Consider the following 16,177-nt stretch of genomic DNA (forward strand, 5'->3'; position numbering starts at 1 on the left):
AAATACAGCTGCTGCTTAACTGACTCTGTGGCAGCACGTTAATGCACTGATACATTCATTTTTTGGCCCAGATGTTACCGGGTTCAAATACAGCTGTATCTAATACTTTAAAACATTTTTCATTACACAGTGATAATGCAATGACATGTTTATACAAGATGAGTTGCTGTGCAGTGGCATACAGCAGTGGGGTTAAGTGGCACTGTGCAGAGGTAACCACAGCATTTTGCCACAAACTGTTGCTGTATATTGGTGCGTGATGAGCACCTTCTCACAAACATGGAGCCTAAAAAGTGAAGGGATCCATTACTTTTTATACTACGTATGTATGTTGTGTGTGATTCTATTTTTTGACCAGATTTAAAGTGTTAAAATTAGGTAGATAGGAAAGTGGTGTAATGGGGAGAAAGCAGGGGGAAGAATGAAATCTGACAGAATTGAGTCTCTGGCATACACCTGCTACTTAACTGACTCTGTGGCAGCAACTTTATTGCAGTTAATGCAGTAATACACTCCTTTTTGAGGTCAGATGGTACTGAGTTAGAATACGGCTGTATGTAATACTTTTAACTACTTTCATATTACTGTTGCTGCATGTTAGCGCGTGATGCGCACCATCACACAATAATGCATTAAAGAGAAGAAATGGGGAAGATAGGACAGTGGTGAAATGGGGAGCAATCAGGGGGAGGAACAAAGGGAAAGCAGGGCAGGAATGTGCATGAGAGAGGTAGGAAAGAACCATAGCTATCAATTTCTTTAACAGTGTAAAATGAAAATATGTGCAAAATATTAACTGAATTTGGACCAGCACCTCCAGAAAGGGTGACCACAACACAATCATGTTGTATAGCCAAACTGGACAAAATCAAGTGTGTGAAGAAAACACATGTGTGAAATGGAGGGCTATGTATGGGATTTTTTTTTTTTTTTTTTTTTGTGGGACAGATGCTTGATCTTTTTTTTTTGAGAAAGAGAGGAATGTTGGGGAAAGGATGTAGGTATGTATGTAGGTAATTTAGGTAGGGGAGGAAGCAATTTCAGCCAGACAAGACGAACAAGGCAAGAGAGAGACGGTGATGCACAAAAAAGGTTGGGGGACACCATGATTGGGGTGGGGATATCCAGAACCCATGGTTATCAAGTTAGGGCGACAAAATTGAGTCCACAACCATTGGACTGTCATCACTGTCACCTCACTCCTCTTCTAGCTGGAGTACATGATGTATCCTTCTCCTACTACTACTGTGTAAAATGAGAGAGAGCAGCCTCTCCAGCTGGCATACACTTGCACCAACAGTGCAACGGACAACCCTATGCACCAAACTGGTATATTATTAGTGAGGATGAGAACATAGACCACCTTTTTCCTAAACATATCACTTTTTCTTATAAGAGGGGGAAAAATCTAAAAGAGTTATTGAATTATAACTTTTTGAAGGGGGGGTGAAAAGTATAATTTTTCTCCAGGTACACATCCTTGTGGTCACTGTAGTCTTTGTGAGAGGGTGATTAATGTGAATAGGATTAATGGTATATCCTTTGTTCCTAGATTTTACTTTAACTGTAGATCAATAGGGGTAGTGTATATTCTAGGTTGTTTATGTGTAGGCATTTGGTACATAGGGCAAACCAAAAGGATGGTTAGAATTTGTATTCTAGAGCATTTAAAAGATATTAGAAACCATAGTGAAATTAGCCCTGTGGCCCAGCATTTTCTTGATAAACATGGTGGTTGCCCAAATAGTTTGAGATTTTGTGTACTGGGTAAACCATTTTTCATCGGAGGAGGGGGGATTATTCCTATAGATTATTTGAATTGGAGACCAAAATGATTTTAAAATTTAAAACTCTGAAGCCCCATGGACTTAATTTGGAATTGGGTATTTAATTACGTTATAATTATTTTGACTAATGTATTATGTATGTTATTTGTCATTTCATATGTGGTTTACTCGATGTATTGTTCTTCTTCTTTCTAATTCATTGTAAAAATGTCACTGTAAATTTGTGATTATATCAGTGATTGATTGATTAATTGATGTTAGGTGCTTGTGTTAATTGCTATTAAATTTGTATATATATATATATATATATATATATATATACATGAAAAAATATACATTTATTGTGATCCATTGAAGGCGAAAGGCCGAGGTACCAGATCGTTTAAATAAAAGGCAACTGGTAAAGTGCGTGGATTCTGTGTTTGGATTTATTTTCTTGTGCTGGTGTTTTTGGAACCCTATGCACCATCTCTGGCATCTCCTGTACCACTGCTTCCAGGGGGTACCACAGGACTGACCTCTGTTAGCAGGACTACCTGAGGGGGCAGGTAGTGCTGCGGCAGCAGAGGTGGTGCTGCCAGGTTGCTTCTCAGACATGCTGGGAAATGGTGCTGGAGCCAGTGAAGGGGGGCAGGTGGATCCTGTGATGTAGGCCTACCATGCTCTCCTGTGGAGCATTTAGTGGTGTGGTATACATGGAAGACGTGGACACATTTTGTTGTATTTTATTACATTTTGTCAAAAATTAAAAATAAATAAATAAAGTAAGAGAGATAAGGGTTGAGTGAATAAAAAAAAAAGAGATCTGATTAGTACCTTCACATGTGACATGCAATGCATTAATACAATTATTTGACTCTTATCTTAACCTTTACTTTTAAGACTACCACCTGCTAACACAGAACTTTTACTTTTAAGACTATCGGCTCCTGAAAGATGCACACTATACTACAGATGTACTCCTTGACATGTGCATATATTGCACATTTGAGTGTTCCAGTTATACAGATTACAGAAGGGTATGTGTGCCACTAGTATAGAGCTTTTACTTTAAACCTTTATGTTACACATAATTGAAGAATTAACAGTACTGTACAGTTGGGAAGTGAGGTCATTGAACCCACAACCTCTGACTAAAGTCTAACATTGTACTCTTGGTTTGTGCTACAGACTAATGCATGCATACTTGCTTTTACACTTGAGATATGCATGCTCAATTTGATACAACTCTATAAAATACCCAAAAAAGATCTTTAACTTTTAATGTTACAATAATACTACTCTTCTGCTGCATACATACCACATGCTTTCCTCATCCTTACCAATTTAGCCCCATGGTTCTTACAATGACCTCCCAGCCCATGGTAGCTGTGGAAAAGAAAAAAGAACAGAATAGAATACCAGTTTTGCCTATATTCAGCTTTTAGGTCTTACAAGTACTCTGTAGTTGATACTTACACAGCTGTGGAATGTCCGCAGTCCTAAATTCCTTGATCCAAGCATTGAGGGTAACCATCTCTTCCTCCACCATAGGTCATTATAGTCATGCCTACATTGGTCACCAGTGTGCGGGATACTGGTGACACTGGTTACAGCCTGGGCCAAACTATCCCAAGCTTTCAATTTATACTGGGAGCCAGAATACTCCCACTGCCGAAGCCTCGCACTGTGGTGTTTAACTAGGAGTCCAATAAAAATCTTGGACTCCTGGACATCCCACTTCTGTGCCTAAATCTGACACCTTCTCCAAAAATACCTGCCATGTCTACCACAGATCAAGAGCAATGGAAAGTGATGGCTTTCCACCAATTCCAGCTATTGCTTTTACTGGGAGTGTGCACACTGTTTGAAAATGTTGTACTCCGCTTACCATCGAGCAAACATGGTACTCGGCAGTGCACACCTCCATGCACCTCATTTGTGCAATGGTAAGTGGAGCGCAACCAGGCAAAGCAATTTCAAGGTTATTGGATGTATAGACAGTTGTGTATGTGTGTTAGACAATTGTAAAATCTATGGCAGTCCAGATAGTAGAAATATGCCTACAGGAATATTCTACACAGTATATCCACAGTCACACATTTGATAACACGTAGATAAATACATAGCTGACATGAAGTGCCTCAGCCCTCATACATATAATTAATATCAACTACACTATGTTAAGCGTTACAAATGAGAGCGACTGTAATGGGAAGGGGAACAACTGTAAAAGTGCATGGAATATGCTGTATTTGAAACCAGAACCATGTGTATGGCAGTCCGACACTTACACCTGTTGCTACAGAAGGTTGATTGTTGTGAACAGCAATGTCACAACAGTAAAACAAAGGTTGCACACCTTGTACTAGAACCCAAGGCCATTTGTACTCCAGCCCTACACTTAAACACCTGTTGCCACAGGACTAGTTACATGACATTCCCTATATTACTAATCATTTTTAAAGTTTTGCTCTTAACTGTAGGGCAATTTTGCTTACCGGGTTTATGCAATGCCCAATAGTATTAATTGAATGCATCTAGTTGCTACTTTTGGCTGTCTGGATCCTGTCTGCTTCCTGGGTGGGCCAACTGTCCAGTTTGTGCACTGCTGTGCTTCAAGCAAACCAGGTAAGCACAGCCACACATCTCGCAAACACTAATTAAGATAAAAAAAAAAGGAGAGGTAGTTGAAATGAGAAAAAGCCATCTATAACATACACAACAGAAAAATGTTATTACATATGAGATATTTCTACTTCGGTCTGGATTTGAACTCTCACTCCAATGCACCTTCAGAACACAGGATGGATGCCTTATCCCTTTTTGCCACACAAAACTTTGCAGCAAAGAATATTCACACAACCAACTGCAACAGCATCTACAGTGATATCAAGCCATACAAGTGTTATTTGTACATGTATTAGTTTTGGATGTAACTGCGGTGGTGGTGCTGCGGTAGCGTTGTCACCTCACAGTATGACGTCCTGTTCAATTCTTAGCTAGAGCGTCTTCTGTGTGGAGACATGCATGAATGGGCGTACCTTCATTGAAGGTTGTGCGTCAGGGCTGGCAACCCGGCACGTAAAAATCTACTACCAATCATTAGCGGACCGGAATTCCGCTGTGGTGACCCCTAACCGGGAAAAGCCAAAAGACACAAGACACAACATTAGTTTTGGATGTAGTGCACTTTGTGATCACACAACCCATCACAATTATTGCTTGTAGATATACATCTTTGTCTTGCATATGTGTGTTTCTTGGCCACTCTTCATTTATCTGAGCAATACTCAGACATGCAGTGTGTAAGTCTTTCTATATAATTGGCCTTAAGACGTGTGAAGATATTAAGTGGAAATAATATACACAGCTGCCAACAAGTGAAGGGTAAGTTGGATATTAAGGAACACAACCTGCGACTTGTGTGCTGCTTACTTACATTTTCAGCCTTACATAACATTTTGTAGATCTAACCTGACACCCATTCAAAGTAAGGCAGCCTGCAGTGCTGTTGTGTTTTCCTTCGCCCAAACACTAATCAGTCAGAGTTGCAATCCATTAAAACCAAACACTGAGGCAGTGACTGCATTATGTTTACATCCCTACAAGGATCCATTTTTTTGGGATTCAGCAATTCTAATGAGATCACACCTCATTTGCATCTTCACCTTGCTGATAGCCCTTAATCTCTACCATAGAACGGCAGCCATGTAGCTAAGCAAACTGATGGTGGGAACAACTGTTTATGTTGGAAAGACTGCACAAAATGCTATTTCTTCAGGATATATCTATATAAAGAAGTACTGCACTTCAGAAGGTATGCTTCCATTCGGTCAACTACATACTGCATATGCTGGTATGTATTTAAGAAACATCTGTAGCATAGGCTTTTACACTTTTATCTGTATGCATTAGTTAGAAGTGTACTGATGGCATAGACGTTTGTCAAGCCATTTCAATGGTATACGTGACTGCCAATACATGAAAATGGAATGTGTGTGTGATAAATATATACAAAGGATTCGTGGACAATTCCTTTGATAGAACTTTTAGCATTTTAAAGAGGGTTTGTTAGCAAAATGTGTCATGTTCCTGTTCTTTTGGGGGGGGTAGAGGTGAGTTAATGTTATGGCACAAACAAGGACATGTTGCTCTATTAGTGTGATATAAGGATATGCTACTCATTCCTATTATTACACAATACACTCCAGTTTCGAGAGTTAGCTTGTAAATACAGTAGTTGACATGGTTCTGTCCATGTAAATTCCTTTCCTTGGCAGTAGTCCAAAAGTTTTGGAATATGCAGGAAAAAACAGCACAGAGTCTACACTGATGATTTATAGGTTACTGAATAGTTCCACTGTATTGGATTGGTTGCTTAACATGCAATTCAACTGTTTATGCTGTAATTAGCATAACTCAGTGTTTACCTGGTTTGCACTGGGGTGCGCACCTCTACATGGCACTTACTGAATCTAAAATTTTCCAGTGTCATTTAGGTTTTATTGAATCCTGGGGAATCTTTTGGTCTTAACAGTAATATTTGTATAGTGCATGATATCTGCATGCTATAAAGTAGACATGTCCAACCTGCCCTCAGAGCTCTTCCATGTGGCCCTCAACCTCTAACTGCAACATCGATGCACACATACCCCAAAACACTTTTTTTGTTTTGTGTTTTTCGCTCCCGTGACCTGTAATGCTAATGTCAGTGTGCGTATGCGCCAAAGCACCCTTCTAGTTTTGTTTTTGAGCCAAAAAATGGTCAGTGTGTTTACGCCATTATTTTGCGCCGAACAATCACTGCGTGTGTGTTCTCGCTGAAGAGGGACTCATGTATGGATCTGCCGCTGTTGCCTTTGAAAGGGACAGCAATTACATGTGTTAATAGGTAAGTATGGAGTGAGTGAGTGCATGCATGAAAGCAGAATTGTGTGCGTGAAAGTAGAAGAGTGTGTGTGTGTGTATGTGTGTATATGTGTGCATGACTGAGAGAGACGCATGCATAAAGAGGCTAACAATGATCAGTCTACCTACCGAACACAAACAAGTTATCTCACAAATATATCATACATTAAGAGTATACTTTCATTAAATTGCGGCTTTTCCTGACAGGGAGAGTGTTGTATTGAACATGAACTCATACCTCTTAACTGTATGGATTTTCAAAGAATGTCTGGATTTTTGCCTCATCTTCCAATTTGTGTCGTTTGCTTAGGAAATAAAAGTAGTCATCCAAGTTAATGCAGTTCAAGGGAGTAAGAATGAGACAGCAGCCTAGGGTTAATGGGTCAGTAGTGGACTGACTATGTGGGACTGTAGCATATAAAGTTGTATTGTTTTTTTCAGACAAACAAAAAAGCACCTAGTACTGTTTTTTCATTGGTGGGTTCTAAGCAGTGGTAGATTGGACAACAGTAAGCATAGCTTTGGCGGATCATCAATACTGGCAAATCAAGTGGGCACAATGTCATTTTTTAAATGTTGGGGATTTTAGTGTGTATGTGTGTGCTTATGTGTTGGGAGTGCTGCAACAGTAGATGATTATTAAAGACAGAGACTTACGGACTGTGGAGAATATGTTTCTTTGTTTCAAAACCTAATACTTGGGTACACATGCCAGAAGTAGATTTTTTAAGACATAGCTTCTTGCCATTTACAGTGGATGGATACTTACATTTCATGGACAATGTATTAGCGTGGGACTGTGGGGTTCTGAAGGATGCCAAGGCTACCACTGCCAATGTCTTGTAAGGTGACCTGGAAATGGATATTGGGATGTTACTGAAAAAATATAGTAAGTGGGCTTAGAAATATAGTTTAATTAAAAAAAGTATACTTTCAATTTACAGGCCATAATTTAATTTATTTCAGGTAGTCCAGATACTGGTAGATTGTATACCATTAGACTTAATTAGGGAGAGCTGTCAATCTGGGGAAACAAGTAGCCCTAGTTTCAGTGAAAGCTCTGTGGTTGCTTGCAGGTAGGAAGTTGCAGGATGTTGATGCAATGTGTTTTATTTATTATTTTAATGCATTTGTCATGAGCCATATAATGCTTAACTGACAATGATGGGATAGAAAGATTATAAGTGATGTATAATATTTGCAGCTACAGTTGTTTCAATGGTGTCTGTGATGCATAACTATTTTTGGGCCTGTGTTCCACTTTTATTTTTCGCTTTGTCCAGATTTCTTGCTCTAAGGTTGAGAGGTATGGTTCCATACTAAATCAGAAGTTGTATTTACCTTGGAAGACTTTTCGGCATAATTATGAAAAACAGAGCCTTTTAATATCTCTGCTTATTTCCAATATAAACTGCCATGTAACCTTGCAAATAAACTTCTTATTAAGCTACTTTACTTCTTTTGGAATTGACAGGTATGATTCATCTGTTCAGACATAAGCATAGAGTGCTAATGTGACTGATTTCTTGGAGCAGTCTGTGGTTTATATAATCACAATAACTCTTCTGTGTTTCTGGGTGTGTAATCAGTTTAACAGATTTAAAGATGTTTTCCAAAAATAAATAAATAAATAATCCTCTTTACACTTTGAGCTATTGACAAAGTCTGGGAGTTTGTTTTTTTTCAAAAGCGAAGGTCAGCATTACAGCTCAGTAAACTGTCAATCTGTGAGTAACTTCTGCACAAATTAAAATGTCTGAATGTCAAATGGCTTTAGATTGGAGGGAAGTTTATTTTTATTTATTTTATTTTACATTTATTTACCGGGAAAGTCCCGACTGGACACAGGTCCATTTTCAGCTGAGGCCCTGGGAGAAAAGCTCCAAAAATAACACAAAACAATATAATACAATATATGAGAGAGACAGCAAATTATGGATGTAGTACTCATACAATATGGCAGAGATTACATCTCGCAACAGTGAGAATCATTGAGGTACAGAATAAACTTAAAAACATTTTTTTTATAGTTATAATTACAGCAAGGCAAATATCAATGAGTAAAGTTTTTAGGAGAAAGCTGTTTGTACATAGCTGAAGCTCTGAAACAATCTTTTGGTATGGATTAACCTGGGGATTGACACAAGTTATATGTTTACACCAGTATGTAGCATTATAGTTTATGGTTTTCTTGTTGATTTACTTTTTGCCGAGCAGTTGTTTGTTGATTTATTGATGGTCCTTTTGGTGGTGGGAAATTACATGGATGAATCCATCTCTATTATGATTTTTTTTTCAGATATTTTGACTTCCAGACAATTTCATTCAGTGAGTGGGTGTCATGTGATTTCTGAGGTTGCCTATTTTACAAGTAGGGGCTTTTTTTGTGTGTGTGTGTGTCATAGAGAGAGAGATTTAATATGTATACTGAACATAATTTTGCAAATGGAATTCTTAGTTTAACATGCCCCTCTTCTTGGGCAACTAGACTTGAGTAACCAATATTAGACCTTAGCCATCCAGCTGGGAAAGGTTAGTATGTGGATTTTCATCTAGTTTGATGAAGGCTATGCTACTTACCCAAGGACTACATTTATGGCTATCCATCCAGCCATTGTGTTGCTGAACTACATTGTTTGATAATGAGAGGAGCTTTTTACAGAAGTTGAAGGTTTTTGTGTCAAGAACCTGTCCATAAAAAGTGGCTTGTTTATGTTGCACTGAAGGCTGTGGTCTTTGTAGTGAGCGTTTTAAGTATAACCAGTATTTCTGAGGTAGAGGAAGTCTCTTAAGGCAGGATCTTTCTTACCCTGGAAAGCAAGCCAATGATGACATTTATAGGGACCAGTGAGAGACAGAGGAAAGCAAGAAGCTTTTTCGTCTGTTTGGATAACTAAGTGAACTTAGTCCTTTGACCTTTTTTGTCAGAAATGGTTGTAGTCTTTCTTTTGGCAGGGTGTTTTGCTGAGGCACATGCCAAAAGGGGCATTGCACTCAATAATGGTTCTTGTAAAGGAAGAATACAGGGGTGTTATGACCTCCTTGTCCCCGGATGAGGTACCCTTACTAATGAAGTGGGCCATGTAAAAAGCTTTCCTTACAACGGAGACAAAGTGGTGGTCAAAAGCCAGGTTTCTATCAGCCTGGGTGCCCAAGTACCATACGACTTACTGAGTGCTTACAACATTGTTATTAATGTGATAATTTGTGGGGACATCACTCTCCTCAAAGGGGATGATGATGCATTTTTTGACATTTAGCTTGAGGCCATATTTCTGCACCAGTTATTTGTTTGGGTGAGACCCTCTTATAGCTTATTCAGAATTGTTTTATTAAGTCAGTAATGTGAATTATTTACTTTATTGCAAATTTGTTGGGTTATTTTTGTGGATTATCGTATTGTAGGACTGCTGATGTTGACATTTTACTTAGTTGGACTGCTGGAATGGTTTTCCCAGTGAGAAATGCTAGTGCTGTAGTGAATATCTGTATATTTGTAAAAAAAAAAAATATATATATATAGGTATATTAACTAAGATGTTAGAGTTAACTGTTAGATTAGAGAATTAGAATTAGAATTTTAAGGCAAATATTAAAGCATTTATTACATTTATTCATTGTTCAAATGCACCTACAGAACAGCCAGGAGGTCGACTGTGGTCTTACAGAGCAACGAAAGAGTTAACTATATGATATATTTTATATGCGGCCCCAAGACCATTTCTGTTCACTCAATGCGGCCCCAACAAGCCAAAAGGTTGGACACCCCAGTAAAAGCAAAAGTTTTCTCTGTTATTTTCAAATTAAGTAAACAGGTGCTCCAATATTTTCCTTCTTTTCTCTTTCTCCTTGTTCAGTTTTAAGAAATGCAGACACTGCAATGTAAACAAAAAAGAAGAAAAGTATGTTCAAAAGAGTATGATACAAGAAAAAATGACTTGCATTTTCTAATTCTTGCATAAGGGAATGACTGGGCTCTTGGCTCTATCTAGTAACAAGTTTTAAGAGAAAATAAATAAAAAGAACAGAGTATATTAAGGCTCTCCTCTAGAAAATAAATAAAATAAACAAATAAATACTTGTAGAAGCAACTCTGTATCTGATTCTCGTGACTTCATGGAGACAAAGAGCAATAAAAACAGAACACTTCCTTTTAACGGCTTTCTTTCAATGGCTGGTAGATGATGTTTTCTGAAAGCATTTAAGTGTTTTCTCATTCTGGAAGAGCAACAAAGATAAGACAAAACCAGGCAGCACTTAGTAGATGCACAGGCTGTTCCATGCATCTTAGCATGGATAACTTTCCTTTTAGGTTAAGCCGAGTCTTTGAGTGTGGTTATGAGTTTGGGACATTCCTATTAGGAAGGTAAAACTGCAGTACTTGAAGATGTACATAGTTTTGTGTTAATATTAAGTTAATAGGTTTCTGCAGCATATTTTTTTTTTTTTTGCTCGAGGGCTTTCAATAAAAAAAAGTTCTATAAGATGAAACATAGGCTTAAATGGATATGAAAACAAACAACTATAAAAAGGACAACCTGCCAAACAGTGTGTCCATGTAACACAAAAGCTGGAGCTAAACAGTTAACAAAAACTGTTACAAATAGAAGGCGGGAATAATAATATTGAAAGGGTCATTATGTAAAAAGTTATCTTTAAATGTTAATGGTCTTACAGATGTATATAAATGAAATGGTAGTGAACTACTTTAAAAAATATACAGTTCAAATAGCTATACTATAGGAGAAATATGTGGAAAGAACTGAACACATGAATTTGATAAAGGATGGTTATTGAGAGGAATACCTGGGACAAAGGAAAGGAGAAGTACTTGCATTAATTACAAGAGAAGCTCCCAACAGTGATAGAGGAGGATTAAAAATTAATAAATGGTAGATTTGTAGTATTCAGGGGCTACTGGCAAGTGAGGAGAATTTCAATGGCATGTACTTACATTTCACAATGGAGCTTAAGAAAATTTTGTAATCAGTTTTCATCAGGGAATAATACTTATAGGTAAGGACTGGAATTTGATTTGCAGCAGGGAAGATGTGTCAGGGGCCCAGAAGGGAAAATACAATAAAGGAGGGCAAATTTTTTTGAAGAAATTTGTGAACATATTTGACACAGAGGATGTGAATTCAGTAGTAAGAGCTCAGAGTGAATTTACATATTCCCCAAGATACAAAAACTGGGTTAGGCTAGACAGAACTTACATTTCACACGAATAGGTCCATTTAATTGACCATTTTGATAAGCATCAAATAACTATTTCAGATCATGCACCAACGATGACTAAAATAAATATGATGGGTAATCAAATAAAAATGAGAGACTGGGACTTTCCCACCTATCCGTTGAAAAGAGAGGAATTTAAGGAATGGGTAGTGTCAATTATTTGGGAGTTATTAGAGAAGACAGAAATTTCTTCTGAAAAAACATAGCTAGGTAGTAGAATAAAATTAAAGTGGAGTTTAAAAATAAGGTGGAAATAAAAGATAAATGGTTAAAAAGCAACAGGAATTATTTAGAGGAACTGACAAGTATTACAGAACAGGAGGAATCTCACAGAGCAATAATATTGAGTTTAGAAAGACTGCTGTTAAGCAATTGTTTTTGATAATAATGCCAGAGCACAAAAACTTTTAGCATAATTACTCAGGCAAAAGAACGTAGAAAGGATTGTCACCAAGCTTAGGAAGCCTATAACAAGGAAGATTACAAAAGGTCCTGTACGGGTACTAGAAATTGGAAATTTTATGAAAGTCTGTATAAAGCAGAGAAATATGGAGCTCAAGAAAAATGTGTAAATGGAAATGTTTATGGAAGAATTAAATATGCCAAGGTTAGAGGTAGCCGAGGTTTAATTACTACTAGTTAGGATAAGAGAAGATGAGATAAAACTGGTGATGTATAACCAATCAAGAGGAAAGACCCTAGGAATAGATGGTATTCACGTGGAAGTTTGTAAGCTAGGAGGGAAAAAACTGATAAAGATCTGGAAGGTTTTGTTTAACAGTATTTTAAAAGGAGGAGTTACCAACATCCTGGAAGAAAGCGATACTGGCTGTAATACCTAAAGAGGGTAAAAATCCAGCTTCATACAAGTCCATTTAAAACCTAAACCATAATTATAAAAGTGCTTATGTCTACAATGGCTAAAAGAATGGCAAAGGTGATGCCAACTTGATAGACATGGATCAATGTGGTTTTGTGGATGGGAGGCATTTGATAACATTAACAGAACACTGATGATCCCGAGAGAAGCTGAATATAAGAAAATACCACTGTTGCTAGTGGGTCTTGATGCAGACAAAGCATTTGATATAGTACACTGGGAGTTTATGAGCAGGGCAATGGAAGCATTTGCATTGTTTGATAAAATTATAAGGTTGACTAGGAGAATATTTGAGGTGAAAATTAAAGTGGGTGGGTTTCTCCCTGATAATATCTCTTTGAGCAGAGGAATCAGGCAAGGGTGTCCTCTCTCCCCTTTGTTATTTGCACTATATTTAGAAAAGACTGACAAAGAAAATAAAGAGATTCCGAAATTCAAGGTTATAATTGGTATGGTAGTCAAGAAAAGCTGGCTCTGTTTGCAGACATTAATTTTATACCTGTTAAAAGCCAGAAAGGGACATTTCTGTGTGGTGAACATTCTGGGGCAGTCTCAAATCTTTTTCGGAATACAAAACTTGTTGTTGTGTCTTTCGGCTTTTCCCGGTTAGGGGTCGCCACAGTGGAACTCCGGTCCGCTAATGATTGGCAGTAGATTTTTACGTGCCGAGCTGCCGGCCCTGACGCACAACCTTCAACGAAGGTACGCCCATTCATGCATGTCTCCACACACAAGACGCTCTAGCTAAGAATCGAACAGGACAACGTCTTACTGTGGGGCGACAACGCTACCGCAGCACCACCACCGCAGTTTAATGAAGCTAAAACAAAGGCAATAGCTGTAGATTATGTAACCTCACACAAACTGGTTGAGTAATATCCTTATTTATGGGGACATGAAAAAGTACTTAGGAGTATGGATTAAAAAGGAGTATGGTGTGGCAGCTAAGGATATGTGGGAAGAGACTAAACAAAATGATAATACAAAATTGTTGAAACTGGAAGCTCTGTTATATGAATATGGATAGCAAGATACAAGCAGTTGAAGTGTTTTTAGTCTCTTTAGTTTTATACATAGGATAGGCACATTTTAACCACAAGAAGAGAAGCTGTGGATAACAATTAATAAAAGAGCTGAAGATTTTATCTGGGAGGGGAGGATGGCAAGAGCGGGATAAGCTGATTCTTCCAATTGAACAAGGCGGTTTGGGACTACCCGATCTGAAGAGGTATTTCAAAGATACACAGGTAAGGCTCCTATACATAGCACAAACAGAAACCTATAATTTAAAGTGGAAAGGGCTGATGATGAAAGAGGGGGAAGCATAAGAAACAAGGAGATATTGGGATTTTGGATGCAGATCCTCAAGGATAATAATAATAATAACTATGCAGAATATTATATTTATAAAGCAGCAGAAAGTATTCCAAGAACTAAGCCAACACGGGAATGGAGAAAGGAGATTATGCCAATAAGGATGACTACAATTAGAGATATAGACAATAGGCAAGAGAGGGCTGGAATTTATTGCAGAAAACTGGTAACAGAACCAAGATACTGGGATCAAATAATTGGAGAGAAAGGTAATAGAATGGAAAGTGGTCAAGAATTTATTTGGACTGCAGGATAGAGATTTCCTTCCCTATCAAGGACTGATATCAGAGTATAGATAAAGAGAAAGAAATAGGGGGTTCCTAGGTAAAAGACCAGCACTGGTAGAGTTTTTAGTAGAATCTAGAACAGAATCTGTTGTTTTAGTAGAGCAGACAAATATTGCACAATAACTAAGAATCAGAGGAGATTAGAAAGGATTGGGAAGAGAGACTGGATAAGCAATTCAAAAAAACAATGGTGAATATATGTAGGTCTACCAAATATGCAACAAAGTCTAGAAGATTTAGGATCTTTGCTTGGAAGTGTTTTTATACCCCAAGTAGACTCCAAAGAATGTTTCCTCTGTAGACAGCAAATGCTGGAGGTGTGGTGGGGAAGAAAGGAGTAAATGGGAACATATTTTCTGGGAGTGTAATGAGTTGGCAGAGTTCAAAAATACCCCACAGACTGCTCTGTCAGAGATATTGGGTGAGCAAATTGGTGTAAATAAGGAAATGATTTTTGGAGCTATGATATAGAATCGGAATTGCCTAGACATAGTAAGGCTTTGCTGAGTCTAATTATCGTGACTAAAAAGAAAAAAAAGCAATTACTAGAAAATGGAAACCAAAGTCTAAACCAACTTTACTGGAAGTAGTGAATACGGTAATAGCAATAAAACAACTGGAACTGGGTTCTTTATAAAAGGGTAGGAGCAAATTACACAGGAAAAATGTGAATTGCTGGAATAATACACACAGAGGAGGCAGGATTTGAATGAGCTATGTAATTTTTGACTGACAATGACTGAGCAGATTATTAGTAATGTTATAACACTTGCAACGACAATTATGTCAACATGGTTTGTGATGTATAATTTTTGCAACTAAATTATGTCAATTTGGTTTGTTTTTATTTACATAAATGTATGACTGCCTATGTCATATGTGATAATTTAATAAAGATGTTTCTTGTTCAAAAAAAGTATAACTGATGCATGCAGTGATATCTGTGGGCTATGCTGTGTGGTGCATGGTCTACTGTCACTGTTCATCTGATATTCTCTCTAACCTTTAAAAAAATATTTTTTATTATCTGTTAGTAAATAATACTCATGTTATTGTCAAGCCTGAGTGCTCACTGACTTCTGCTCAATGATCATATAAAAATAATTCAAATGTCGGTTTTCTTGAATAACTTCTTTTTTAATTATTACCTAATTACACAAAAATAAGGAATATCGTCAACAGCAAAATGTTTCCTGAGTTAACACATTGCAAATGTAAAGAAAATGGCTTACAATGCTTCCTTTATATATAGGTTGACATATAAGTACTATGCAAACTGCTCTTTTGGGCCATTTCAAGCCTAGCCAGTTTCTTTTTTTGTGCTTGATATAACCTTTTCCATTTGACTGTAGACTGGCCTTACCCATCCCATGGTCAATAATTATATATTACCCCAAATAAATAACTGGGATCATGCCATAGATAATTTGAGGTGACTCATGCCGGGGATAAATCATTTATGAGCTGCCTCTGTTCATTACTAGTACAGGGGCCAGTCCTTGGGTACATTTTCTGTTTCCCATTCATAGAGCTAAGTTGTGTTTGAAAATGCACAGGATAATCTTTGTTTAATGTGAATGAGGAGTCTGTTCTACAGTAGTAGTATCCTCTGCGAGATATACCTGTCCCTCCAAACCACTCTGTTGATGTCGCAGAAGAGATTTAGATCCTTAGACTGAATATTTCTAATGAGATTTGACTTGCGAATCTACAATAAATCC

At 37.6% G+C, this 16,177-nt stretch overlaps 1 protein-coding gene across 2 annotated transcripts in view; it reads right to left on the reverse strand.

Annotated features, from left to right (window-relative positions):
• MTERF2 (mitochondrial transcription termination factor 2) overlaps positions 1-16,177 on the reverse strand; it is a 71,413-nt gene that overhangs the window by 49,710 nt on the left and 5,526 nt on the right. The window contains exon 2 of one of the 2 annotated variants that reach the window (XM_044087592.1): positions 4,268-4,425. The exons of the other annotated variant lie outside the window; for it this stretch is intronic. The gene's annotated coding sequence lies outside the window, so the exon portion shown is untranslated. The remainder of the gene's footprint in view (positions 1-4,267; positions 4,426-16,177) is intronic. 2 annotated transcript variants of the gene reach the window in all.

The sequence above is a fragment of the Protopterus annectens genome, chromosome 11.part0 (assembly GCF_019279795.1).
Source record: "Protopterus annectens isolate FY-2018-M chromosome 11.part0, PAN1.0, whole genome shotgun sequence".
In the NCBI taxonomy this organism is placed as follows: Eukaryota; Metazoa; Chordata; order Ceratodontiformes; family Protopteridae; genus Protopterus; species Protopterus annectens.